This window comes from Callospermophilus lateralis, chromosome 4 (assembly GCF_048772815.1).
Source record: "Callospermophilus lateralis isolate mCalLat2 chromosome 4, mCalLat2.hap1, whole genome shotgun sequence".
Classification (NCBI taxonomy): domain Eukaryota; kingdom Metazoa; phylum Chordata; class Mammalia; order Rodentia; family Sciuridae; genus Callospermophilus; species Callospermophilus lateralis.
The window spans coordinates 4,583,542-4,611,222 of NC_135308.1; positions in this window are offsets into that span (position 1 = coordinate 4,583,542).

Sequence of the window (27,681 nt, forward strand, 5' to 3'; positions counted from 1 at the left end):
GTCCTGCACGCCTCCCACCTCTTCACGAGCCCTCGTGGTACGGCCTTTTTGCTCTGGTTTAGTGCATCACTGGACCCTTGTGTCCCTTATTTTGCCGACAGACTCATTTCTAAGATCCCCACACGTGACCACTGTGGCGCTGATTTTATGGCAGTGGTTCATGCAAGGACACCACTGTCCTGTGTGCTGCATACTGGTTATCATTCTTACAAGTGTCTGTTGGCATTTCACATAATGTCAGTTCAGTCAAGGATTAATGAAACGGATAAGTTGTTCTGGGTATAAGATACTTTTGCACTTTTCAAGAACAAATGACATGTCATTAGACTGAGATTACAAATGCCAGAGTTTGGACTTGGTTTGGCGAATAGCCATCAAATCAGCCAGATCACGCCCCTGCCAAAGTTCAGTCCATTTCCAGTGCTGAAACGTGGGCGCAAGTTCAAGTGAAAGAAGGTTCCAGGTAGGTTGCTCGTGGGTCAATGTAAAAAAGCCAAGAGGCACCCCATCCTGAAGAGCTCTCAGGGCCAAAACAGGAGATGGTAGGCCCTCCTAGGTATTATGCCCTTAAATTTTCTTAGGGGATTTGAACTTCAGTGATATTATCAGTCTAAAACTCCACCAGCGGACTCTTAGATGAGTTGAGGTATGTATGATGGTCGTATTTGTGAACGTGTACACAGAGTTTAATTTTCTTTTGAGAGCCCGTAACATGCAGCTCAGCCCACTGAAAAGTAAGGAACATGCTTTAATCAGCACATTTTTAAATAACAACTAATCAAAGAGGAAATATTCATTTTCCCTGAACAAAAATACTTGCTTCATTAAGCATTATGTTGACAGTTAATATGATAAGTTTAAATAACAAATTAATAAAAAAATTACAAGAACATGAACTGATAGCAGAAGATGTAAAAGAGCATACTTTTGAAAGGGATGATTGCTTCTTGAAGATAATTCTTGTCCAGATACACAAAAGAGCATTGGAGTTGAAGGTGACCATAGTAATCCGCCACCAGCTTCCAGTGTAATACCATAATATCTATATTTATCAAAAGAGACAAAATTGTGAGTAGCAAATCAATAAGAGGAAAGAGCAGATAGAATAATTGACACTAACTGAATGATCAGAACATTCAAATGTCAGCCCCTCCCTTAAAAAATGTTTTTGATAAAACAAGATAGGAATAAGCGATACACAAATCAACTCCTCTTTGGGAACATACAGGATGTATTTTTGAAGATCTCTTCCTCCACATTATCTACTGCTTCTAGAACAAATCATGTGTGTTTTAGCAGATAGGATAAATACCCCCTATCAGAGAATACTGTGCAAAAATTTTAAGTTTCTTACAACAGGAAAATTTCTAGTTTGTGAGGCAGCATTATTATTAATTTGGTTAATAAATAAATAAACTCCAAGCAAAAATTCCCATTTCTGACACCAGGGTACCAGCAATGCACTAAATTAGAGCAAAAAGGCCGTACCGCTTTCTCACTCTTTTGAATTCCGCTAGTGTAGGTTCCATTTGCTTCCTGAGTGCCCATGTGCCCAGATCAGTTGGTAGTCAATTTTATGTCAAATTCTAATAGCTCACTGCATTCCCACAATCTCTGCCCATGTCAGCACAGCCAGCTGTGTGTGTACCTTCTTCATGGAGTGTCCTTCTTCATGTAGTGCCATGTCACACTGCATCATGGCACCCAAGACTGCTGCAGAGCCACGTGAGGAGCAAATAGAAAGAGAAACTGGCAAGACTTCTGCGACCTTCCAAAGACTGCCAAAGGGGGCCAGCAAGCCCCAGGTAAGCGTTAGCACCTGAGAGCCCTGCGGTGCCTGGCACGGCGGGAAAATGAGACCTGCTGAGCAGATCAGATGAAGCTCAAGGGTTTCATGAGACCTGCTCAGGATGACCTCACTTTCACAGTAATCCAACATGGGGGGAACATGGGGGACAGGAAATCCCTTCGGGGCTGGGGTCAAGAGTACCGCCCTTCTCTCCTTAGCAGGAGAAACAGCCTCTGCAGCTCGGGACCGGCTTCCCCCAGTAAGGGAGCCAAGCTCGCTTCCCCTAAACTCTCAGATGATTTTTTCTCTATTTCTGGTATATTTATTTCCATACGAGAAATAAGTCTTGATCCTACCTGAGCATTCTAAATTTGTGTTTGGGACTCACAACTTTGAGAAGATAGCTTTAGGGGAAGTTGTTTCCTTTTTTTGCTTTGTTTTATTCCTTTCTATCTGTAAAATGGGATTCATTACAAGCAGTAAATGCTCAGCAGTTTTTAATTAAATCGGCAACTAAACAGCTGTCAGAATTTCTTAATTATTCAGAGTCCAAATATAGGCGATTGGTATTGCGTCCTAAGGTCAGCTCATTCCTGTACTAAGGAGTGTTCAATCTGTCCACAGAGTTCCTATTTGCAGTGTCTTGTCACGGCATGGTTTAATGCTTTTGTTCTGTCATCTAAATCTATAAACGTTACTCATTTTCTGGGATTCCTGTTGTCTGCTCAAGACAATGGAACTGATACATCTATTGTTTTTAGTTTAGATGTTTCTTAGGAAAAAAATGTAATTATTTTTTCAAACAGCAGACAAGGAACAGCATTACAGAGTAGACGTTTAAAAATAGTGTATATAAATTTGAACTCTGTGCAGAAGAAAAAAAAAAAAATGATGTCATCCAGGGCCTGGAAACCACTCACCAAGACAGAGCATGACATCTACTGAGGTGAATTTACCCAGCACTAAGGACAACAAATGTTGACAGAACAGCCATGCCCAAAGCCGGCTAAGATAAACACAATTGAAACTGATTGCAAACAGATTTTATAATGTCCTTGAACTATTAGATGATTTTTAATAATTGATTACCCTTCACACAATGAGCTATAGTGTAAGAACCATGTTAGCTGGAAAAACACTAGCCTCTACAGTAAATTCCTGAAATCCTAGAAACGGAAAAGAGTTGATTTCTTGCCATAGAAAGTCCAGTAGGGCCTCGACATGGGGGGTCTCCCTCCTCCAGGGGTCGTGGTCTCCCTGTTTAGCTGGTGGTTGGAAAGAGCTTGCTCCCACACTTCCGAAGCCCTCCACTGGCTAGGAACCAGGGATAGGAGGAGCGCTCCGGGAAGGGAGGCGGAGATGCTTACAACAGCCCGGAGAGGGAGGGGCCAAGCGGGAGGCAGCTCCCAGGCTGGGACAGTGACTTTCCTGTTCTTGTTTACTGTGATTTTAGCATCTCTGTCCCTGGTGTGATCTGATACTCCTGCCAAAGGTCCTCATGAACACAGGAGGAGTTGTATGTGAATATGGCACAAAACAGTGTGTCCCTTCTAAGAGACAAGTGTGTTATTTCTAAATTGCCCAATAATCTGTTTGTTCTTCATTCTCTATTTTCTTTTAAAATTGACTTGTTTATTAAAATTCACAACCCTCTCATGAGGTTGCAGTTGCTGCAACCAATCAACATTCCCTGCAGGTGTAACCCTCTTTTAGAAATAAGTCAAAGAAGTCTTTTCTAGAAATTCATTTGCTTGAAACGCATCTCTGCCCCTGCAGTAAGGCAGCCTTGCTGACCTGCATGAGGCCCTGTGCACACGACTCTTGCACCCAACGGTGTGATGCGAGTCCTCCCTGTTTTCCTCCAGCTGGGATGACTTCACCTCCAGTGAGACTGTCACTTGCTGCATCGTAAAGCTGTCCTCGACATAATTTAGGAGCCACTTTGATAGCTGTATTTGTAACCCAACAGATGTCTAGATAGTTAAAGTTCCCCTGGAGTATGGTGCCTTGCAATTTGGAACTCTTTGAAAGTGGCCCAGTATTTATCACTTTTGCTATCACCTAGTCCCAAGGGACCTCAGCAGATGCAGCGAATGCCCTGTGGAGCTTCTCTTCTCTGGTTCATTCTTTATAGCCTTTCTCAACACCCAATAACTTTTACTAACCACCTGCAGTCCCTTGGCAGTGCAAATCAAAACAGCACCTTGAATATCACTAATTCCATCTACAGAGGTCAACAGCAATTATGTGATATATTTTTCAAACACAAGACAGAGAGGGAGTAAGATATTGCTTACAGGGTATTGAACCAGAATGTTGAGAATTCAGAGTTACCTCCTAATAACATAAAGTGTATGTATGCCACTTTGCCCCTCAGATTTAGAATTCATAAGAAAGAAAACCAATACAGATTTCTAACAGAGGAAATTGAATTTTGCTCTCTTCCCAATAGTTTATTAAACATCTTCTATGTGCTCTTGTTTAAATTGACCTGCGCTGTCCCAAATGAGTCCTCCGTCATCAGCATGAAAAACAGACTCCCCTGGACACTCCCGTGGTCCCCTGTTACCCTGCTCCTTGGTCTGACACAAACACAGACGACCCTTTATGATCCAAATGGCATAGAACTGGCACAAAATCAAGCAAAGGTACAGAAGCCAAGAACACCATGCCATATTTTGTGGGGCATAATATTTTAACCAACATTTATTTGTGATATGGTTTGTACTTGTTGACTTGCCAAGATGAGATAGAAATTAGAATCTCTGAGCATAATCAGAACCCGACAATTCCTTAACAGCCGGGGAAAATATTATCATATGATCATAAACCAAGTCTACCAGTATGAACCCTATATGGACGCCAAAAGTTTTTGGCAGTGTTCTTCAGTAACCCAACAAATGCAATTCATCAGAACAGGAAGAGATGTGGCTCCACGCTGCTCCTGGGTTATTGCACACACATGTGCACACACACACACACACACACACACACATATGCATGCACACACAATATTCAAACTCATAGGTTCTGCTCATATAAACCATCTAATTCACCTACTCACTGTATAAACTATTTAGCATCAAAGGAATATCATGTATTATAGAACATAATTATTTCAAAACATTAATGTTTGCTAAACAGGTTTTAAATTTTGTGATAGTTTTAGGAAAATTCACCTTCATAGATATTTTTTATTCAACTCTCTAAAGCACCAAAATGCACACAAGGATTGTAGCTCATGCTGGTGATAATAATTATTCTTTCACACATTTCCTAGAATAAGACCCAGGATGTAGCAGGTGCTCTTCAATAACCAATCAGAAATTTATCTTGGAGGGTATAATGGCTATTTGTTTTCACAGATGTTTACATTGGTGACCTATTATCAACTGAAATTGAAAACTTCTAGAACTAATAAATGAATTCAGCAAAGTAGCAGGATATAGAATCAACACCCATAAATCAAATGTGTCCCAATCCATCAGTGATGAATCCACTGACAGAGAAACAAGAAATACTATCCCATTCACAATAGCCTAAAAAAAATACTTGAAAATCAATCTAACAAAAGAGGTGAAGGGCCTCTACAATGAAAACTACACACTACAGAAATAAAATTGAAGATGTATGAAGATGGAAAGATCTCCCATGCTCTTGGATAGGCAGAATTAATATTGTCAAAATGGTCATACTACCAAAAGCACTATACAGATTTAACGCAAGCCCTATTGAAATCCCAGTGACATACTTCATAGAAATAGAAAAAGCAAGCATTAACTTCATATGAGTTAAGTAAGTGTGAGAAGAGCCAAAACAATTCTTTTCAAGAAGAGTGAAGCAGGAGATATCAAAATACCAGACCCTAAACTATACTACAGAGCTATTGTAACAAAAACAGCATGGTATTAGCACCAAAACAGACATGTAGACCAATGGTACAAACAGAAGACATAGAGACAAACCCACATAAATATGGTTATCTCATACTGGACAAAGGAGCCAAAAACATTCACTGGAAAAAGATTGCTGTTCAATAAATTTTGTTTGGAAAACTGAAAATTCATATGTAACAGAAGGAAATTAAACCCTATTTCTCACCCTGCACAAAACTAAACTCAAAGTGCATAGAAGACTTAAGCACTAGAACAGAGTGCGCCTACTAGAAGAGAAAGTAGGCCCAAATCTTCACCCTGTGGGCGTGGAACTGACTTCCTTCACAAGACCCCTAAAGCACAAGAAGTAAAATCAAGAATAAATAAATCGGATGGAATCAAACTAAAAAGCTTCCTCTCAGCAAAGTAAACAATCAATAACGTGAAGAGAGAGCCTACAGAATGGGAGAAAATCTTTGCCATCTGCACTTCAGAACATTAATCTCCAGGATATATAAAGAACTCAAAAAACTCAACACCAAACATATAAAAAAACCAATCAGTAAATGGGCTAAGGAACTGAACAGACACTTCACAGAAGAATTACAACTGATCAACAGATATGTAAAAAAAGTTCAACATCTCTAGCGATTAGAAAAATAAAAATCAAAACTACACTGAGATTTCATCTCCCTCCAGATTGGCAATTATCAAGAATACAAGCAACAATAAATTTTGGCAAGTATGAGGGGAAAATGGTACACTCATATATTGATGATGGGACTGAAAATTGGTGCAGCCAATATGGAAAACATTATGGAGATTCCTCAGAAAGCTTGGGATGAAGCCACCATTTGATCCAGCTATCCCACTCCTCAATTTATACCTCAGAACTTAAAGTCAGCATACTACAGTGACACAGCTACATCAATGTTTATAGCAGCTCAGTTGACAATAGCTAAGCTATGGAATCAACCTAGGTGCCCTTCAACAGATGAATGGATAAAGAAAATGTGGTATATATACACAACGGATATTTACTCAGCCTTAAATAAGAATGAAATCATGGCATTTGCAGGTAAATCGATGGAACTGAAGAATCTTATGCTAAGCAAAATAAGCCAATCCCCAAAAAACAAAAGCTGAATATTTTCTCTTATTACAGATGCTAATTCACAATAGGAGGTGAGTGCTAGGGAAAAATAGAGGTACTTTGCATTAGGTTGAGGGAAATGAAGGGAGGGAAGAATATATGGGGGTAGGAAGGACAGTAGAATGAATCTGACATTATAACCCCATGTACATATATGACTACATGATGAATGTGGTTCTGCAACATGTACAACTAGAAGAATGAGAAGTCATACTCCATTTATGTAGGATGTGTAAAAATGCACTCTACTGTCATGTATAACTAATTAGAATACAAATATTATATATTTTATATATATATATATATATATATATATATATACTTTAATACCTATAGATATTCAAAAATACATTATACAACCCTTTATTTGATCAAATAAAATTTATTCTCACAATTCTTTTGTTTTAATTTAAGATATCGTAGATATTTTACAGTAAGTTTGCAGATTAATGAACATGTCATCGGTAAGCCAGAGAAGATAAATAAGCCAAAAATTAGAGATCAGTGAAACCACTTTCTTAATTATTTGTTTGTTTGTTTATTTATTTATTTATTACTGGTGCTGAGGACTGAACCCAGGGCCTTGGGCACATGAGGCAAGACCTCTACCAACTGGGCTATATCCCCAGCCCTATTTTCTTATTATTGCAGGAATGTTTTGGTGTGTGGATCCCAAGGGAATAAAATGATTCACTAAAATGATTTTATCCAAATCCTTGAGTATAATTTATCCAAAAGCCTGAAGAAGAAACTAGAGTTGATGACATCTGTTTCTCAGCATCTTTATTTATCTAGTTTGTACAATTCCCAAAGGAAAGCAATCTAGTCAAGTTTCTGTTCCTGTAATAAAATGCCCAAGGGGATCGAGAAGGGCTCACAATTTTGGAGACTTCAGCCCATGACCTCTTGTTCTGGGCCTGTGGTGACTCAGTTCATCATGGAGAGAGCACATGGTAGAGGATGCCTTTTCCCTCAGGGCAGGGAAAACTTTTTGTGGTATTCAGCCTGATTTGCCTGGGACTCTACCCTTTGCTTTTTCTCATACCGGGTATTGAATGCATGGGCACTGAACCACGATGCTACATCCTCAGCCTTTTTATATTGAAAGAGGGCCTCACAAAGTTGTAGAGGCTGCCTTCAAACTCATGATATCTCCTCCATGAGCCTTCCAAGTAGCTGGAATTACACAGAAGACTCTCTATTCTCCATTTTTAACCACTTTATTAGGTTTGATTGACACATCAAAATTGTACATTTTTAATATATTCAACTCAATAAGTTTGGAAATAGATACACACCCACGAATGTATCATAGCAATCTGTGCCAGAACATATAATTACTTCCTAGAACTTCCTCTAAACCTATTTATTGTCATTTTTTGTAAAAGCACTTAACATAAAGTCTACCCTCTTAGCAAATTTTTAAAGTTTGCAATATAGTGTTGTTAACTAGAGGTACCATACTGTACAATATGGAGTATTCATCTTTCAAAATTAAAATGTGTAACCCCATGACCACTAGCTTCTCATTTCTTCCTTCTCCCAGCCTCTGGCCATCAAAATTTCACTCTCAGATTATTGTTCGGCAGATCGCCCTGCGGCTGGAGTCTGCGGAGCGCACTGGGAAACGACGGGCTGGTGGCGCAGAGATACAGCGATGCTGATTCTGCGGGCTCCTGCCAGCTAGGCATTTGCTGAGCTCGGAGCTGAATTCTGGGTTGGAGACGGGGAAGGAAACGGTCCAGTTCGGTTCTCCACACCGGTCAGACCACGGAGGAAGCCAGCGGCCACCATCTTGGAGAGCTGACGTCACCATCCTTGTTTTTGACTGATTGCAGCTCTTTCAGCTATAGAACAGGTAATTTCAGGCTGACAATTGTCTGCGTCTCGCAGACAAATTGCTCAGACTTAGTGCTAAATAACACGCGGAAACTGCTTCTTGGAGCCTGCTCCTATCAGAACACGCACCGAGCCCGGAGCGGCGGAGCTCCGGCTACCGGAGCTGCTCTGGCCCAGGGCTATAGAACCCGCGGAAACTGCTTCTTGGAGCCTGCTCCTGTCGGAGCATGCACCAAGTCCGGAGAGGCCGAATTCTGGCTCCCGGAACTGCTCTGGCCCAGGGATAAAGAACCCGCGGAAACTGTCTCTCGGTCCGGGTCCTGCTGAATACTGTGAAGGCCAGAGGGGCCGAACAGAGCCGCCGCCAGAGCCCGGAACAGGCACAGCGACCCGCCGGCGTGGTGTCGCGTCGCTCCGGCTAGAGCAGGGGCCGAACAGAGCCGCCGCCAGAGCCCGGAACAGGCACAGCGACCCGCCGGCGTGGTGTCGCGTCACTCCGGCTAGAGCAGGGGCCGAACAGAGCCGCCGCCAGAGCCCGGAACAGGCACAGCGACCCGCCGGCGTGGTGTCGCGTCGCTCCGGCTAGAGCAGGGGCCGAACAGAGCCGCCGCCAGAGCCCGGACAGGCACAGCGACCTGCCTGGGTGGTAGTCACGACAACCCAATTGGAGAAGGGGCAGAGCAGAGCCGCCGCCCACGCCTGCAAGGTAGTCAGATCCGCGACTAACTGGTGGAACAGGCCCAGGGGTTCACGGACGTGGTGACGTGGTAGACACGTCACACCAATAGGAGGAAGGGCAGAGCAGAGCCGCTGCCCGCGCCTCCAAGGTAGGCAGACCTGCGACCAACCGGCAGAACAGTCCCAGCGGCCCACCAGCGTGGTAGACAGATCACCCCAATTGGAGGAGGAGCAGAGCTGCCGCCCGCCCCTGCAAGGGAGACTTTTCAACTATACAAGAGCAATATAAATATATAGGGGGAAAAATTTCAAAAACACAATAGTTTCACTAAGCAGAAAGAAACACGAGCAATATGAAAAGACAAGGAAAGAAAGGACCACAAGCAATGCAGGTCAACTCAACTTTAGAAGAGGTTATAGCTGCAGCAGATGGAATGTCAGATAAAGAATTCAGGATATCCATGCTGCAGATGATCTGGAGTCTCAAGGAAGACATTAGACAGCAAAATCAGACAATGAAAGATCATTTCGACCACTTCGACAATGTATTACATAAACAAATCCAAGAAGCAAAAGATCAACTATACAGGGAGATAGAGGTAATAAAAAACAAACAAACAGAAATCCTAGAAATGCAGGAAGCAATAAACCAACTTAAAAACTCAATTGAGAATACTACCAGCAGAGTAGAACACTTAGAAGATAGAACATCAGACAATGAAGACAAAGTATTTCAACTTGAAAAGAACATAGATAGCTCAGCAAAACTGTTAAGAAACCATGAGCAGAACATCCAAGAAATATGGGATAATATAAAGAGACCAAACTTAAGAGTCATTGGGATACAGGAAGGTATAGAGGTCCAAACCAAAGGAATGAACCACCTATTCAATGAAATAATACGAGAAAACTTCCCAGACTTGAAGAATGAGACAGAATCCCAAATCCTAGAAGCATACAGGACGCCGAATGTGCAAAATCATAAGAGATCCACACCTAGACACATTATAATGAAGATGCCCAACATACAGAATAAGGAGAGAATTTTAAAAGCTACAAGAGAAAGGAAGCAGATTACATTTAGGGGTAAACCAATCAGGATAACAGCTGATCTTTCAACACAGACTCTGAAAGCTAGAAGATCCTGGAATCACATATTTCAAAAACTGAAAGAAAATGGGTTCCAACCAAGAATCATGTATCCAGCGAAATTAAGCTTCAGGATGGAAGATGAAATTAAAACCTTCCACGATAAACAAAAGTTAAAAGAATTTGCAGCTAGAAAACCATGTCTTCAAAACATCCTCGGCAAAACATTACAGGAAGAGGAAATGGAAAATAACAATGAAAACCAACAGTGGGAGGTAGGACAGTAAAGGGGGGGAAAATAATCAAAAAAGGAAAACAAACCATGTTTAGTAACATAAATAAACAATTATGGCTGGAAGAACAACCCATATCTCAATAATAACCCTAAATGTTAATGGCTTAAACTCACCAATCAAGAGACACAGACTAGTAGAATGGATCACAAAACAAGACCCAACAATATGCTGCCTACAGGAGACGCATTTGATAGGAAAAGACATACATAGACTGAAGGTGAAAGGTTGGGAAAAATCATATCACTCATATGGACTTAGGAAACAAGCAGGAGTGTCCATACTCATATCAAATAAAATAGATTTCAAGCCAAAGTTAATCAAAAGGGATAAAGAGGGACACTACATACTGCTCAAGGGAACCATACACCAACAAGACATAACTATCATAAATATATATGCCCCAAACAATGGTGCAGCTATGTTCATCAAACAAACTCTTCTTAAGTTTAAGAGTCTAATAGACCAACATACAATAATCATGGGAGACTTCAACACACCTCTCTCACCACTAGACAGATCTTCCAAACAAAAGTTGAATAAGGAAACTATAGAACTCAATAACACAATTAATAACCTAGACTTAATTGATATATATAGAATATACCACCCAACATCAAGCAGTTACACTTTTTTCTCAGCAGCACATGGATCCTTCTCAAAAATAGATCATATATTATGTCACAGGGCAACTCTTAGACAATATAAAGGAGTGGAGATAATACCATGCATCTTATCTGATCATAATGGAATGAAACTGAAAATCAACGATAAAAGAAGGAAGGAAAAAACATGCATCACTTGGAGAATGAACAATTGGTTACTAAATGATCAATGGGTTATAGAAGACATCAAGGAGGAAATTAAAAAATTCTTAGAGATAAATGAAAGCACAGACACAACATATCGGAATCTATGGGACACATTAAAAGCAGTTCTAAGAGGAAAATTCATTGCTTGGAGTTCATTCCTTAAAAAAAGAAAAAACCAACAAATAAATGATCTCATACTCCATCTCAAAATCCTAGAAAAAGAAGAGCAAAACAACAGCAAAAGAAGTAGAAGGCAAGAAATTATTAAAATCAGAGCTGAAATTAATGAAATCGAAACAAAAGAAACAATTGAAAAGATTGACAAAACTAAAAGTTGGTTCTTTGAAAAAATAAATAAAATCGACAGACCCTTAGCCATGCTAACGAAGAGAAGAAGAGAGAGAAATCAAATTACTAGCATACGGGATGAAAAAGGCAATATCACAACAGACACTTCAGAAATACAGAAGATAATCAGAAACTATTTTGAATCCTTATACTCCAATAAAATAGAAGATAGTGAAGGCATCGATAAATTTCTTAAGTCATATGATCTGCCCAGATTAAGGCAGGAGGATATAGACAACCTAAACAGACCAATATCAATTGAGGAAATAGAAGAAACCATCAAAAGACTACCAACTAAGAAAAGCCCAGGACCGGATGGGTATACAGCAGAGTTTTACAAAACCTTTAAAGAGGAACTAACACCAATACTTTTCAAGCTATTTCAGGAAATAGAAAAAGAGGGAGAACTTCCAAATTCTTTCTACGAGGCCAACATCACCCTGATTCCTAAACCAGACAAAGACACTTCAAAGAAAGAAAACTACAGACCAATATCTCTAATGAACCTAGATGCAAAAATCCTCAATAAAATTTTGGCAAATCGGATTCAAAAACATATCAAAAAAATTGTGCACCATGATCAAGTAGGATTCATCCCTGGGATGCAAGGCTGGTTCAATATACGGAAATCAATTAATGTTATTCACCACATCAATAGACTTAAAAATAAGAACCATATGATCATCTCGATAGATGCAGAAAAAGCATTCGACAAAGTACAGCATCCCTTTATGTTCAAAACGCTAGAAAAACTAGGGATAACAGGAACTTACCTCAACATTGTAAAAGCAATCTATGCTAAGCCTCAGGCTAGCATCATTCTGAATGGAGAAAAATTGAAGGCATTCCCTCTAAAATCTGGAACAAGACAGGGATGCCCTCTCTCACCACTTCTGTTCAACATAGTTATCGAATCACTGGCCAGAGCAATTAGACAGACGAAAGAAATTAAAGGCATAAAAATAGGAAAAGAAGAACTTAAATTATCACTATTTGCAGATGACATGATTCTATACCTAGCAGACCCAAAAGGGTCTACAAAGAAACTATTAGAGCTAATAAATGAATTCAGTAAAGTGGCAGGATATAAAATCAACACACATAAATCAAAGGCATTCCTGTATATCAGCGACAAATCCTCTGAAATGGAAATGAGGACAACCACTCCATTCACAATATCCCCCCAAAAAATAAAATACTTAGGAATCAACCTAACAAAAGAGGTGAAAGACTTATACAATGAAAACTACAGAACCCTAAAGAGAGAAATAGAAGAGGATCTTAGAAGATGGAAAAATATACCCTGTTCATGGATAGGCAGAACTAACATCATCAAAATGACAATATTACCAAAAGTTCTCTATAGGTTTAATGCAATACCAATCAAAATCCCAATGGCATTTCTTATAGAAATAGAGAAAGTAATCATGAAATTCATATGGAAAAATAAAAGACCCAGAATAGCAAAAACAATGCTAAGCAGGAAGGGTGAATCAGGCGGTATAGCGATACCAGACTTCAAACTATACTACAGAGCAATAGTAACAAAAACAGCATGGTACTGGTACCAAAACAGGCGGGTGGACCAATGGTACAGAATAGAGGACACAGAAACCAACCCACAAAACTACAACTATCTTATATTTGATAAAGGGGCTAAAAGCATGCAATGGAGGAAGGATAGCATCTTCAACAAATGGTGCTGGGAAAACTGGAAATCCATATGCAACAAAATGAAACTGAATCCCTTTCTCTCGCCATGCACTAAAGTTAACTCAAAATGGATCAAGGAGCTTGATATCAAATCAGAGACACGGCGTCTGATAGAAGAAAAAGTCGGCTACGATCTACATACTGTGGGGTCGGGCTCCAAATTCCTCAATAGGACACCCATAGCACAACAGTTAATAACTAGAATCAACAAATGGGACTTACTCAAACTAAAAAGTTTTTTCTCAGCAAAAGAAACAACAAGAGAGGTAAATAGGGAGCCTACATCCTGGGAACAAATCTTTACTCCTCACACTTCAGATAGAGCCCTAATATCCAGAGTATACAAAGAACTCAAAAAATTAGACAACAAGATAACAAATAACCCAATCAACAAATGGGCCAAAGACATGAACAGACACTTCTCAGAGGAGGACATACAATCAATCAACAAGTACATGAAAAAATGCTCACCATCCCTAGCAGTCAGAGAAATGCAAATCAAAACCACCCTAAGATACCATCTCACTCCAGTAAGATTGGCAGCCATTAGGAAGTCAAACAACAACAAGTGCTGGCGAGGATGTGGGGAAAAGGGTACACTTGTTCATTGTTGGTGGGACTGCAAATTGGTGCAGCCAATCTGGAAAGCAGTATGGAGATTTCTTGGAAAGTTGGGAATGGAACCACCATTTGACCCAACTATTCCCCTTCTCGGTCTATTCCCTAAAGACCTAAATAGAGCATGCTACAGGGACACTGCTACATCGATGTTCATAGCAGCACAGTTCACAATAGCAAGACTGTGGAACCAACCTAGATGCCCTTCAATAGACGAATGGATAAAAAAAATGTGGCATTTATACACAATGGAATATTACTCTGCATTAAGAAATGACAAAATCATAGAATTTGGAGGGAAATGGATGGCATTAGAGCAGATTATGCTGAGTGAAGCCAGCCAATCCCTAAAAAACAAATGCCAAATGTCTTCTTTGATATAAGGAGAGTAACGAAGAACAGAGTAGGGACGAAGAGCATGAGAAGAAGATTAACATTAAACAGGGATGAGAGGTGGGAGGGAAAGGGAGGGAGAAGGGAAATTGCATGGAAATGGAAGGAGACCCTCAGGGTTATACAAAATTACATACAAGAGGTAACGAGGGGAAAGGGAAAAATAATACAAGGGGGAGATATGAACTGCAGTAGAGTGGGTAGAGAGTGAAGAGGGGAGGGGAGGGGAGGGGAGGGGGGTAGTAACGGATAGGAAAGGCAGCAGAATACAACAGACCCTAGTATGGCAATATATAAATCAATGGAAGTGTAACTGATGTGATTCTGCAATTTGTAAACGGAGTAAAAATGGGAGTTCATAACCCAAAAAAAAAAAAAAAAAAAAATTTCACTCTCAGCTACTTTGAATTTGACTACTTTAAATACCAGATGTAAGAGGTAAATACCAGATATAAGAGGTATCCTTCAGTGTTTGTTCTATGCCTGGCTTATTTCTCATAATATATAATGTCTTCTAGATTCTTCCACATTGGTAAAAAGAACAAGTTCCTCTTTTTTTAAGGCCAAGCAATATTACACTGTATGTGTTTACCACATTTCCTTTATCTTTTCATCTGTCAATATACATGTAGATTGCTTCCATGTCTTCACTATTGTGAATAGTGCTGCAACCAACATGAGAGTGCATATGTCTCTTTAAGATCCTGATTTCAGTCCCACAAGTGAAATTGTTGATCAGATGGCAGTTCTATGTAAAATATTTGTAAACCATACATTTTATAAAGAATTAATGTACAAAACATATAGAATTCAACAGCAGAAAAACAACCTGATGAAAGAATTGGCAAAGGAATTTAAAAGATATTTCACCAAAGAAAACAAGAGAATATCCAACAGAATTATAAAAAGATACTCAGCATCACATTCATGGAGAGAATGAAAATTAAAACCATAACCCAATGTCACCTAACACCTGTTAGAATGACTATTAGTAAAAGAGGGTTAGTGAAGACATGGACAAAATGAAAGGAAGGGGACTCTTCTGAACTGATGAGGGAATGTAGCTTGGCAGAGCCCCTATGGAGACAGAATTGTGGCTCTTTGAATAATCGTAAAAATCTTTAGAACAGTCTTTCTAATTCATAAATAAACTTTCTTGACTGCACTGTGTGCACTTTAAGATGAAGAAGGGATTTTGTTCAAATAAAGATTATCCTGCTATTATAAAAAAGAAAGTAGAGTAGAAATTATACAATCAAAAGAGCAGATCCTCCTATTCTCATCATATGGACACCAGCCTGGCCTACTTTGCTAGCGCCATCTTGTATTCTTGTCTGATAGCAGAGTATTACTTATTCTTTCATTCAATGAATATGTCCTAAGAGCCCCCGATGTCGGGAATCAATCGAGCACTGAAGACACAGTAGTGACTGAGCTGCCATGCTCACTGTCCCCAGGGTCCTGCACCTGGTGGAAAGTCAGAGACAAGAGACGGATGCATAATATGCCATGTGGTGGCTGGTGAAATGCAGAAAAGTAAATCAGAAAGAAAAGATAGATCACACAGAGGCTGGGGAAAGGAAGAAAGAAAGAGATGGGAGGAAGGAGGGAAAAGAGGGAGAAGGAAATGAAGAAGAGAGAAGGAAGGAAGGAAAGAGAAAAGCAATGGAAGTAGGGAGGGAAGGGAGAAGGGTGGAGAGAAGGAAGGAAGAAGGAATTATCGCAGGAATACTGTAATAAAACTGTGAAGCCTGAAGACAATGGAAAAATTTAAAGCCTACATAAGAAAAAAATATACACAGATCTACAGTTGACTTCTTAATAGAAGCAATGGAAGCCAGGATACAATGGAACGGCACATGGAACTTCTGAAAGAGAACAATGACCTACTTGAAAATCTGTTGCAAGCAAAGATTTCATACAGAATCATAATAATAGTAATATTTTTTTAAAGATGAATACTTTGGTCATCAACAACCACATCATAAATAAAATGCTGAAAACCAGTTTTCAAATAGAAGCAATATCTTGAACCCAGAGGAGAGCACAGAAGTCAACCCAAGAATAAATGACAATGGAAAATTAAATATGTGGATAAGTCTAAATAAATACTGAAAGTAGAAAATAATAATAATGATCATGATGATGAAGGAGTTTAAGCAAATAAAAAATTTAAATACATAACCTAAAAAGTACACAGCAGACACTACTAGCATATTCATTTTGTCCAGGAGTGGTAAGAGTTTTCATTTCTGTTATATTTAACATGGTAGGAACTAAGACTCTCACTTCATGGAGTAATCCCTAACACAATCACTTAAGCAAAAATTAAAGTATTCATTTCTAAAGGGATAATAAAGGTGGAAAATGGCTTAAAATATTAAATATAACAAAAAGGAAAGAAATGGGAAAGTTAACATAAAAATATTTGGTAATAGAAAATGCATTATGAAATGACATTATAAATCTAACTATATGGTTCACCAAATAATGCAATGATGGTTAACACTTTAACATACAGAGACCAAGACTGTTAGAAACAACAAAATCTAACTATGCTTAAAATGATGCAACTTACAAGGATATAGAAGGGTTAAAACTAAAAGGCTATAAATGCACACCCTGCATTCGTGATTTAGAAAGATGGTGAGTGCAGGCATCATCAGCCCACATAGATTTATGGAAACAAACATATTGGTGATAAAGAGGAATATTTCACAATGACAAATGGGGTAATTCTAACAGGAAATATGCAAATTGTAAGTTTTATGCATGTAATGATGTAGATTTGAAATGCAGGAAGTGAATTTTATAAATCCACATCATTTTTTAGAAACCTCTTCCAGTAATTGATAGAACAAGCAGACAAAATTATTAGGAGAAAAATAGATGCTTTGAAAAACATAATTAATACAGTCCTCTTAAGTACCATATAGAAAGTTCTGGATCTGATAATTACAGAGTACACATTTTAGATATAGTAAGACACTTAACAAAAGCAACATTATGTAGAACATAAAACAAATGAGCACAATTTCAAAGGATTTCCATAATAAAGAGTATGATCTCTGATTATAGAATAATATTAAACAGATAATTTATAACTTTCCAGATATTCAGAAATGAGCAATGCACCTTTTAAAAGTTCTTTGTCAAAGAAAAAAACTAAATGAAAATGCAAAAATAATTAGAAATAATGATAATAGGAATTAGGCATGTGGTGGGATGCAGTTAAATAAGAATAAATATGCTCCCTAAAACACTTGTATTAGAAAAGGCTGAATAATAATGAGAGAGTAGACCTGAACAAATAGAAAAAGGAAAACAATAAAAAAACAAGTTTTAATGATACAGAAAATAAACAGAGAGAAAGGCAGCAAAACTAAATGCTTATTCTTTTAAAACAAATAAATTTTATAGCCTCTTAGCAAGATGGATGAAGAATAAAAATAGAAAGTACAAATTGCCATTATCGGCAATTTTTACAATAAATAAAAGTTACCACTTTACATCTTACATAAGTAACATACTTCCATGAGGATGTTCATGAACAAACCTTTGTCAAGAAGTTTAAACATTCAGATGAAGTTAATACTTTTTAAAGAAAACACAAACAAACTTACTCTTTAAAAAATTAATGAGGTGTTATCTCTGGGTTAAAAGTTTTTAAATTAAATATTCATCTATTAAACCTCTAAAATAAAAACTTGATACCAAAAAATGTTCATTAGTGAATTCTTACAGATATTCAAATAAGAATTAGACATTTACAGAAAATAAATAATGAGGGACTAACTCAAACGCTGCTTTTCTATAAAACTAGAATGACAAGCTGCTGAAAACTGATAGGAATGTCACAAAGGGAAGTTCAAGGTCAAATTTCTCTCATGAACATGAAAGTAAATTTCCACGACGAAATGGTAGCAGATAAAAGGAACCAACGTTTTGAAAGCCCATGCATTTCTGCTTCTAGGGAAGAAGGAGTATATCATGGCAAATCCAAAGTTACTGGAAAGCTCATAAAACACACCAAAAAACGATTCCAATTTTAAAGGCCTGCAACGTAAGCCCTGGAGGGCTCCTGTCTCTGCCCAGGACTCGGCAGTCCCTCTCCCCTGGGTGTTTGCCAGCTGCAGGGCAGAGCTCAAGGGTAGGGATCCAGCCCGCGCTGCAGATGTGGGAAGCGGGAAGGACTCTGAGTCATCGTCCTGGATGGAAAGACAGAAGTGACAACTTCCTAGAAACGCAGTGACACTTTCCCCATGAGACATCTATATGCCAAGGCCACGTGGGCATGGGTGAGGCCAAACTTCTAAATGTGTGACCTCTAAAAAGCAATCAGAATTTTCCAGCCCCCACGGAGCAGAAGAGACAAAAACAAGGGCTCGGAGAGGCCCTGGGAAGCCAGCAGGCGCTAGAACCTGGAAATGATGGAAGTGTGCTCTGTGAGTGGACAGACAGAGCACACTCACAGGGCCAATATTCTGTGGAATCACTGTCCACCAGTAAAAGTGGATGCACTAGTGGGAAACGTAGAGCAATGGAGAAGCTCAGAAACATGGCTCGGTAAGGATACCAGACATGATCTTTTCTTTGACAATGCAGAGAACTGCGCAGAATTTTGCACAGAATTCTGCAATTGTGAGGTGTATGCTAAAGAAGCCTGGCCGGTCACAGGCTGGACCTTACCAGTACATGGTCCATCTCTCTTCATTTCCCTCCCTAATGCTGACTTACTCTTCTCTCCAGCAGAGCAGAGAGCACATCCTCCAAGGAACTCATGCATTATTTAGAAAAATTTTCCTTATTCAATAAAAATGAATAAATATGCCAGGAGAAAAGAGCATGGAACTGGCCAGAGAATGTGGATGATGATGTCCACAGACCCATATTTCATCCAGATACTGAACTTAAAGATAAGGATCTAAAATAACTATGGATAATATGTTTGGTAGAGAAAAGACAGAAATGCAGGAAAACACCCAACAGAATTAGATAATCAAATATAAAAATTCATTCTCTGTGAAAAAAAGAATACAACAGTGGCAAAAGCAACTAGCAATAATAAATTCAAGAAATCAGAGAAAATACAAATTAACCATATCAGAAGTAAAAAGAGAGTACCACTAAAAAATAATTTAAAGTATAAAAGTATGAGTATTTAATATTTAACTTTAAACATATAATTTTGAAAATTTATTTGAAATAACTAAACCCCATGGAAATATCATTTATAAAGCAAGATATGAAAACCTTGTTGGTTATAATGCTATTAAAAATTAACACATAGTTTAAAATATTTTAAAAATGAAACCCCAGGCCCATGTGTCTTTACCAATAAATTTTTCCATTAACTGAAGAAATACAATGTAACCAAATCTGTTCAATGATTTAGAAAAATAAGTTCTTACCAGAATTTTTCATGCTGATCATCTTAAAGCTGTAGGCAAAGCATTTGATAAAATTAAAAACTCATTTGTGATTTTAAAATTAGGAAAGAATAAAAGGAAATTTATTTAGTTTGCTTAAAATTTTATAAAATACCCATAGAATACTCAATGATGAATTACAGAAATCATTCTAATAGAGAATGAGCCACAATGCTCACTTTTGCACTATTTCTACTCAATATCTTATTGGAGGCTCTAGCCAATGTAATAAAAATGAAATGAAAATCTTAAGGATTGGAAATAGGAAAAAAATCTAACATTTTTCCTGCATGATATTATTGTATTTGTAGAAAATCAAAAAGAATCTAGAAACAAACTATTTGAATTAATGAATTTGGCAAGTTTTCTGAATATGTTAATATTTGAAAACAATGATATACCTATGTAACAAGAATCAATAAAATAAAAATTTTGATCATCATCATTACAATGGCATCTAGAAAATATTAATTAACATAAGATGTGCATGATCTCTGCACAAAAAATTACAACCTGAAAATGCCAGAACTTTCAAAACACCTAGAGGGAAGGGACATGTAAGGTTTATATATTGGAAAATCATGGTATAAAGACATTAAGTACATCCTAATTGATCTATATAATCAATCCAATCTGAATAAAATGTCAACAGAATTATTTTTCATGAATTAAAAAGGTAATTCTAAAATTAATATGAAAATACAAACAGCCAAGAAAAAGCAAAAGTAATCTTGAATAAGAGATTGAAGGCTGGAGGGCTTAAACTACAAAATATAAAAATAATTATAAAGTTATTGGAACTGAAATAGTATCGTTTTGACAGAAAATGAAAAAAATGGAGATAGGGAATAGGATCCAATAGTAATCCAAAAAGTATGTATAGCCTCCTGTATTTTGACAAAATTCTCATTGGAAAACACCAGAGAAAATGTTCTTTTCAACAAATTGTTGTAGAATAAATATATAGAGAAGAGGAAAAATCAGTTTTTTGTCTACTTCACCCCATATTTTTTTAAAAAAATCATTTCAGAGGGAGGGGAGTTGAGATATAAATACAAAAGATTGAGCAAATTTTGAATACCACAATTTTCTTCATTAGAATGTAAAAGTACTAAACATTGTTGAAAAGGCTGGTATAATGAACAGAACAACTTAAGAACTTGTCTTCATCAAAAGCCAAGCCACATACTTCCTTATCCCTTTTCCTATATGATGCCTGCCAACAAAAGACCCAAAGCCACAAAGCAAATTCCAGTGGTTTGTGATTTACCTATCTACCTGTCTACTAATTTATCTACCCATCTAGCCAGCCACCTACCACCTGCCCACTCACTCTCCTACCCAACTATGCCTTTGGCCTTACCTATCTATCCAGCCAACCAACCCTCCACTTATCCACCCACCTGATTACTCATCCAACCATCCATCCCAACATCCAAGAATCCATCTTCCCTGTCTACCTATCACCTATTATCTATCATCTGTCTCTCTATACATCCATCCTCTCATCCTTCCAGCCTTCTATATGTATGCATCTAAGTGTACACACACACACACACACACACACACACACAAAGAAGTGACTGACAGACCACAAGTACACACACACACACTCATGAAAAGAAGTGACTGACAGACCATAGTATACACACACACACACACATACACAAACACACACTCACACACACACACATGAAAAGAAGCGACAGACCATTAAAAAGTAACTGAAATTTTTCTACAAATCCTTTGGTTAATGCCTCTAAGTCACTAAGAGAGTGACACTCAAAGTCTGCAAATGCAGACATTAATAGCCATGCTGTGAGACTTGGGGGAACATTGAGTACCCTGAAGTACTGGGGAGAGTCAGCATGCTTTCTTGTTATGATATTTTTTGAAGCTCTGGAAGATGGTCACACCATAACTAAACCCAGTGTATTTGCCCTTGTTCTCATGCTTGTCACAAAATAGATTTTGACCTTGGGTCAGTGTTGTGATTTTTTTTCACATAATTAATCATCTAGAATTAAAATGATTTTGACCTATCTTAAAGCCAAAAACTTTCTGGGCATCCTCTTAGATACATAAGCATAAAATTCTCTGTCTTCAAGACACACAGGGGTCACACTTAGGCCAGGTTCAGAGAATCACTGTCCCTGAGCAAGGACTGTTCTGCCTCTCCCCACCGTCTCACATGTTAAACGCATACTTACAGACAGGATTGTAAGTAAAGAAATAAATATACATAGAGAGAGGGAAATAGCTTTGTAGTAGATGTAGTTCTCTATTGTGTGTTCTGGACACTCATTTTCTAAGAAGTACTATTAGTTAGGATTAGAAGGAGCCAGTTATAAGCACATTTTTTGATATTATAATATTTTTCCTTTATCAGAAAACAATGCAAATATTTCTAAATTCCCGAAGCTATGTAAGTATTATTATTTCAAACACTATAAAGACAAAAAAATGGAGAAATATATTACTTTACCTTTAAAAATTGCTTAATAGTCATATCACAGACTTTTGAGCACATTATCTGACTGATAACTACTACTCCATGTGCTGACAGAAGCAGCCAGTCCTAAGGCGGACAGTAAAGTTGACTTTACTGAAACCAGCTGGTAAAGTTGAACTTCTGTGAAAACAGGAAGTAATAAGAAACTTTAAGACAGTACTTGTAAGGATTGATTACCATGAATCAGTATGCTAAAAAATTGACCTGACACATTCTGATTTTCCACTTAGTTATAGAAAATAGAAAGTATTTCAGGTAAAACTCATCTCAAGATGCTTGTTTTCTTGGAAAAGGAGAACTTCACGTTCAATAATGCTGCAGCTAAATGTTATTTTTAAAAAGGAGGTGCTGCAGGAGAGTGATGACCTCAAACTGTACCTCTAGCTCTACCCTCATCAGCACCCCACTTGGTAAGTTTTAAATCGTGCTTTGTTCTGGGTACAGTGACAGTCTCCCTTCCACCTGGACAGGAGTCGTCGATTGGCCAGGGTATCCACATTTTATATACAGAAATCTGTCTCCATTCAGCTGTCCGAGCACCCTAGTAGACAGAGTCTCGTGATGAAACCACACAGTGACTGTGACGTCCCTTCCTGAGAACACCCCAGTGCACCCTCACCAGCCTGTGGTAGGACATCCCAAGCCCATTTGCCCTATGCTCTGTCTCCCAAGGTCAAGGTCCCACCCTCTTCCATCCCGATCTAAGCTAGTCCTCAGCAACATCCCTGCCCCACATGACACACCTCCTGCTTTTACCTTGGCAAAGACTTGGGGTCCCTCGGGTGTGCCACAGTGCATTTTTTTTCTTTTTTATCTTCATGCCTTCTTACACCTCGTTGTCTTTCCTGCCATCTCCCATAGTCTGGGTTAATAAAGGTTTTCTTCTTTTCTGCAAAGCACATCTCACTGAGAATATGTTATTCAAGTTTATTGATTATTCATGACATGTTGCTTTAATTAAAAGGTCAATGGGTTTTCTAATAGAAATTCTTTTTTTAATTTTCAAACTATATATGAAAAAACAAAATCTTATTGTTGCAATTTCATAGGATATTTATGCATAACACTTATAATCTGCACTTTGAAGGTATAGACTTTTTAAATAATTCCAATATAAAGTTGCCATATTTGACCAAACACAATTATAAAATAAATAGTTAAATTGAATTTCAGATAGATAATGATTTTTTTAGTGTAAGGATATTCTATGTCATATTTTACAATACATTCATACTTTAAAAATTTGTTATTTATCTAAAATTCAAATTTAACTGATGGTTCTTTCTCCTAGTTGCAACACTGTTTCCAAAATGAACAAAATGAAGTCACAGAAAGTGCTTAGTTCAGAAGTCACAAAATCCCACACTCTATCAGCCTGTCCTTATGCATGGAAACAGATGTAGCTGTGAATAGAAATGCAGATACAAATGCAGATATAGAGATAAATTCCATGCAGATTCTTCCTTTGTTATGCCATAAAGTTATCACATTCCCAGACATCCTTTCTTTTGATAAATAAAAAAGAATAATGATACTGAAATTCTATGCATCTTAAACCAAAACAACACTTTCCTGACTTGTGGATCTTCTGTATCCTGAGGAGCTGTGCCATGGTATTCTAATTATTTATCATAAAGGTTATTCTTTTGTTTTAATATTCATACTGAAGAGTGACCCTGAATCATCTCAGAGCAATTTCCTCAGAATAAATTCTCTTCCTATGTAGCCTGAACTCAAACAGCTCTTTCTGGGCCAATTAGTCTAAGTAAGTATCCAATAAAAGAATCCATGTGTTTTTCACAATTAGATTTTAATTTAATGATAAAAAGATTATGTTCTACTTAGTGCCTCTTGTCACAAGGAAGGGGCAACAGATAATTCATCTGCGTTCAGTGCCGCAGGCATCACTGTGCACGGCAGACAGCTATAGGCTTGAAGCAGACCGAGTCCCACCTCCAAGTAGCTTTCCACACAACCCTGAAGTCAGAGCTAGGTCACCAAGGACAGGCAGCAACAGCCCTCTGAAATGACCTGCCCTCCTTCGGTGAAGCCCAAGACCTGGGTAAAATTAGCATGATTAAAAGATGAGTAAACAGAAAACGAAAGCCCTCATTAAAATAATAATAATAATCTCGAAATAAAATGAGAGGGAAGGAGAACACAGCACAAGAAAAGGAAGAGAAGACATTTCCAAAAAGACAAGAAGCGTCTTCGCTGTGGCTCTGTTCACTGTGGTTCTGTTGGAAGCATTTGTAAAACAACCTGTGAAATCCAGTCTTGCAAGGGCCTTAGAAAACTCATGGCAGAACATGGCCACGAGGCCAGCAAGCAGTCAAGGACAGTCCAGTTAAATGAAGAATCAGCAGTCTGTATTTAACAGAAGCAAAGGTGTGGTTATGGAAATTTAACCTGCATTAGACTCAGTGATGAACAGAGACTACGACTGCAGAAAACGGAATCAGTCGAGTGGACAACCAGCCCTAGAAACTGCCCCCCATTCATGAATAAGAAAGACAGAGAGCCAAACGTGATCTGAGAGCACGTGAAATGGGTGTAATGGACATGAAATGGCACGTAATTTGTGTCCTTGAAAAAGACTCGAGCGCCAGAAAGACAGGAGCCACCAGCGGCATAACAGGAAAGCTCCCGGGGACCTGAATCTGCTGGCTGAAGAGCATTCCGGACAGCAGGAGGATCACTGTCAAGATGAACTGAACATCCGAGGATCCACAGATGAAAGTTTTACACTTGAAGGAAACGGGAAAATCTCACAGGCTTTAAAGTAGAAAAATCAGATCAATGACTCAGAAAGAAAAAGTAAATTGAATTGAGATTTCTTCTTTCCAATATCAGATGACCTTCCAGAGTTACAAACAGAAAAGTTTTTGGTGTAAAATTCTATTTTCAGCAACGCCTTCAACAAACATTTATTAAAGACCATTTCTTAGCACACCCTCGACTTGGCAGCTATGCGCTTTGGGTGTTCAGACGGGTTGGGAGGTCATAGAAGGGCTTGAGCTGCCCTCTGCACCCACAAGTGTCCTAATCAGAACCCCAAAGAAGGGAGGCTGCTACTGCGGCACGACTAGATTTAATCAACAGACTTGTCTCCACGGAGGTTGCAGCCTGAGGGCGCAGAGCTTCCTTTTCCGCCAGTGTGGGAAAGGCTGAGTCCAGACCCCTTTCCTTAGACTGGAAATGGGGAAGGAACTGAAGTAAAAAAGATTCAGTTTTCCTTAAATGGCAGAAGAAAAGTTGATGTTGGTGCTGTGGGTGATGCCCTTGCTTAAGACAGGATCCTTCTCTCTCACATATCGCCAGAAACCAGCAGAACTGGGCTCTCTTCTTCCAGAGGTCAGCATATGCATTCCTTAATGGTCCAGGGGCCAGTGTCTTGAAGAGAGGCCTAGCCCCTGGAGCAGTCTCCTTTTGCATGTTTCTGTCACTGTGTCCCTTTTCTCCCTTTCCAAACTCCGTCCTCTATAACCTTCCCAAGGATCCATGCCGTGGGGACAACAGAGTGGCCCATGCTGTGGTAGGACTCACTCCTGAGAGAGCTCTGCGTCCTCCCCGCCGCCCAGTGCCCACTCAATGCCCTAGGTGCATACCCACCTGCCTGCAGGCACAATGCCTGCCCCCGCAAAACCTCAGGCACAGCAGTCAGCAAATCAGCTGCATTCTGCCTTTGAGTTGAAGGACAGAAGTGCCGCAGTCCGGCTGCAGCAAAGTAATGGGGGTGGGGGGCGGGGGGGGGGGCGAGCAACTTGTGTAGATTGATACAGCAGGAGTGGGAGCCGTTTATTGTAGGACAGAGGAGGGGTATATATACATTCTACACAGCTTATCTTAACATAAACTAGATACAGCAGTCAACCAATAAGGAATCTCCACACTTAATGGCTCGCTGGCATTACTTCACAAACCACTCTCTCTGCAAAATGCCAGGCGCCATCTTGACTTGTTTACAGACCCTAACACAGAAGAATTGATGAGGAACAGAAAATACCATTTACACTTAATTTTTTCTGAATAGTTTCTATAATATAGTTATACACCAGAAGGCAAATATCATTTTATATGTAGATAAAATATGTAATCGAAAGAAGTTTCATCTGAGATTGCAGAGCTATCGATAAAATGAGTACTGGTCTAAAAGAAATAAAAGTAACAATTGCTCTGAATTTTTCATAGAGTATATTTCTAATCTTGATCATTAGGAAATATCACCTTGAAAATGTTTTTGAAATAAACTGAAGATGTCATAGAAACAGGGGATCAGTCCACTTGGGCTTCTTAACAAATCACCACTGACTGTGGTGTGAACAACTGAAATTCATTTTCTTTCTCCATTTGAAGGCTGAAGTCCAAGCTGGAGGTTTGAACTAGGTGTGGTTTCTAGGGAAGCCTCTCCTCCTGGACTCCAGATGGCCACTTCTTATTTGTTCTCACGTGGACTTCCCTTGGTGAAGAGGGAGGGTGGAGGGAGGAGGGAGAAGCAGCGAGAGGGGGGCAGCAGAGTGTGTCTCCAGGTCCTCTTCTCTGGGACAGCAGTCGGCTGGGACAGGACTTCCCCGTCTGCATCTTGGAAGGACACACCAGTCACAGTTCAGAGCAAGCAGCACTTACAGTTTCCGTACTGGAGACAGAGGGCACAAGAAGAGCGAGCAGGCTGGGATAAAGGACACAGGAAAACAGAAGGAGCGTATCCAAGGATGCCAGAAGGGACAGGAGTTCAACTAGATGAGAGGCTGCACAAAATGAGGAAACTTCTCTTTCAAGGCTCTGCGCATGGATGGTTTAGTTTCCAAAATAAGATATCAACACCAGCAAAACCCAGAAATATCCAAGAGTTAAAACACAGCATCCATAAGCTATGTCAGGCAATGATAATCCAAAGAGGCAAGGACTACAGTATAAAGAAGAACAATGTAGACTTTGAGAGACAAGGATTATAGTATTAGTAAGAATAATGTAGAATTCAAATCAAAAAAAATTAAAAGGGAGAGTTATAACTATCCACTACGAAGATTTAACAGAAATATGTATCCTTCCAAAAATATATATCATAGCAATACATAAAGAAAAACCTGATTTTCTTCTAACAAAAAGAAGAAATTGATAGGAATAGAAAGGGATTTCA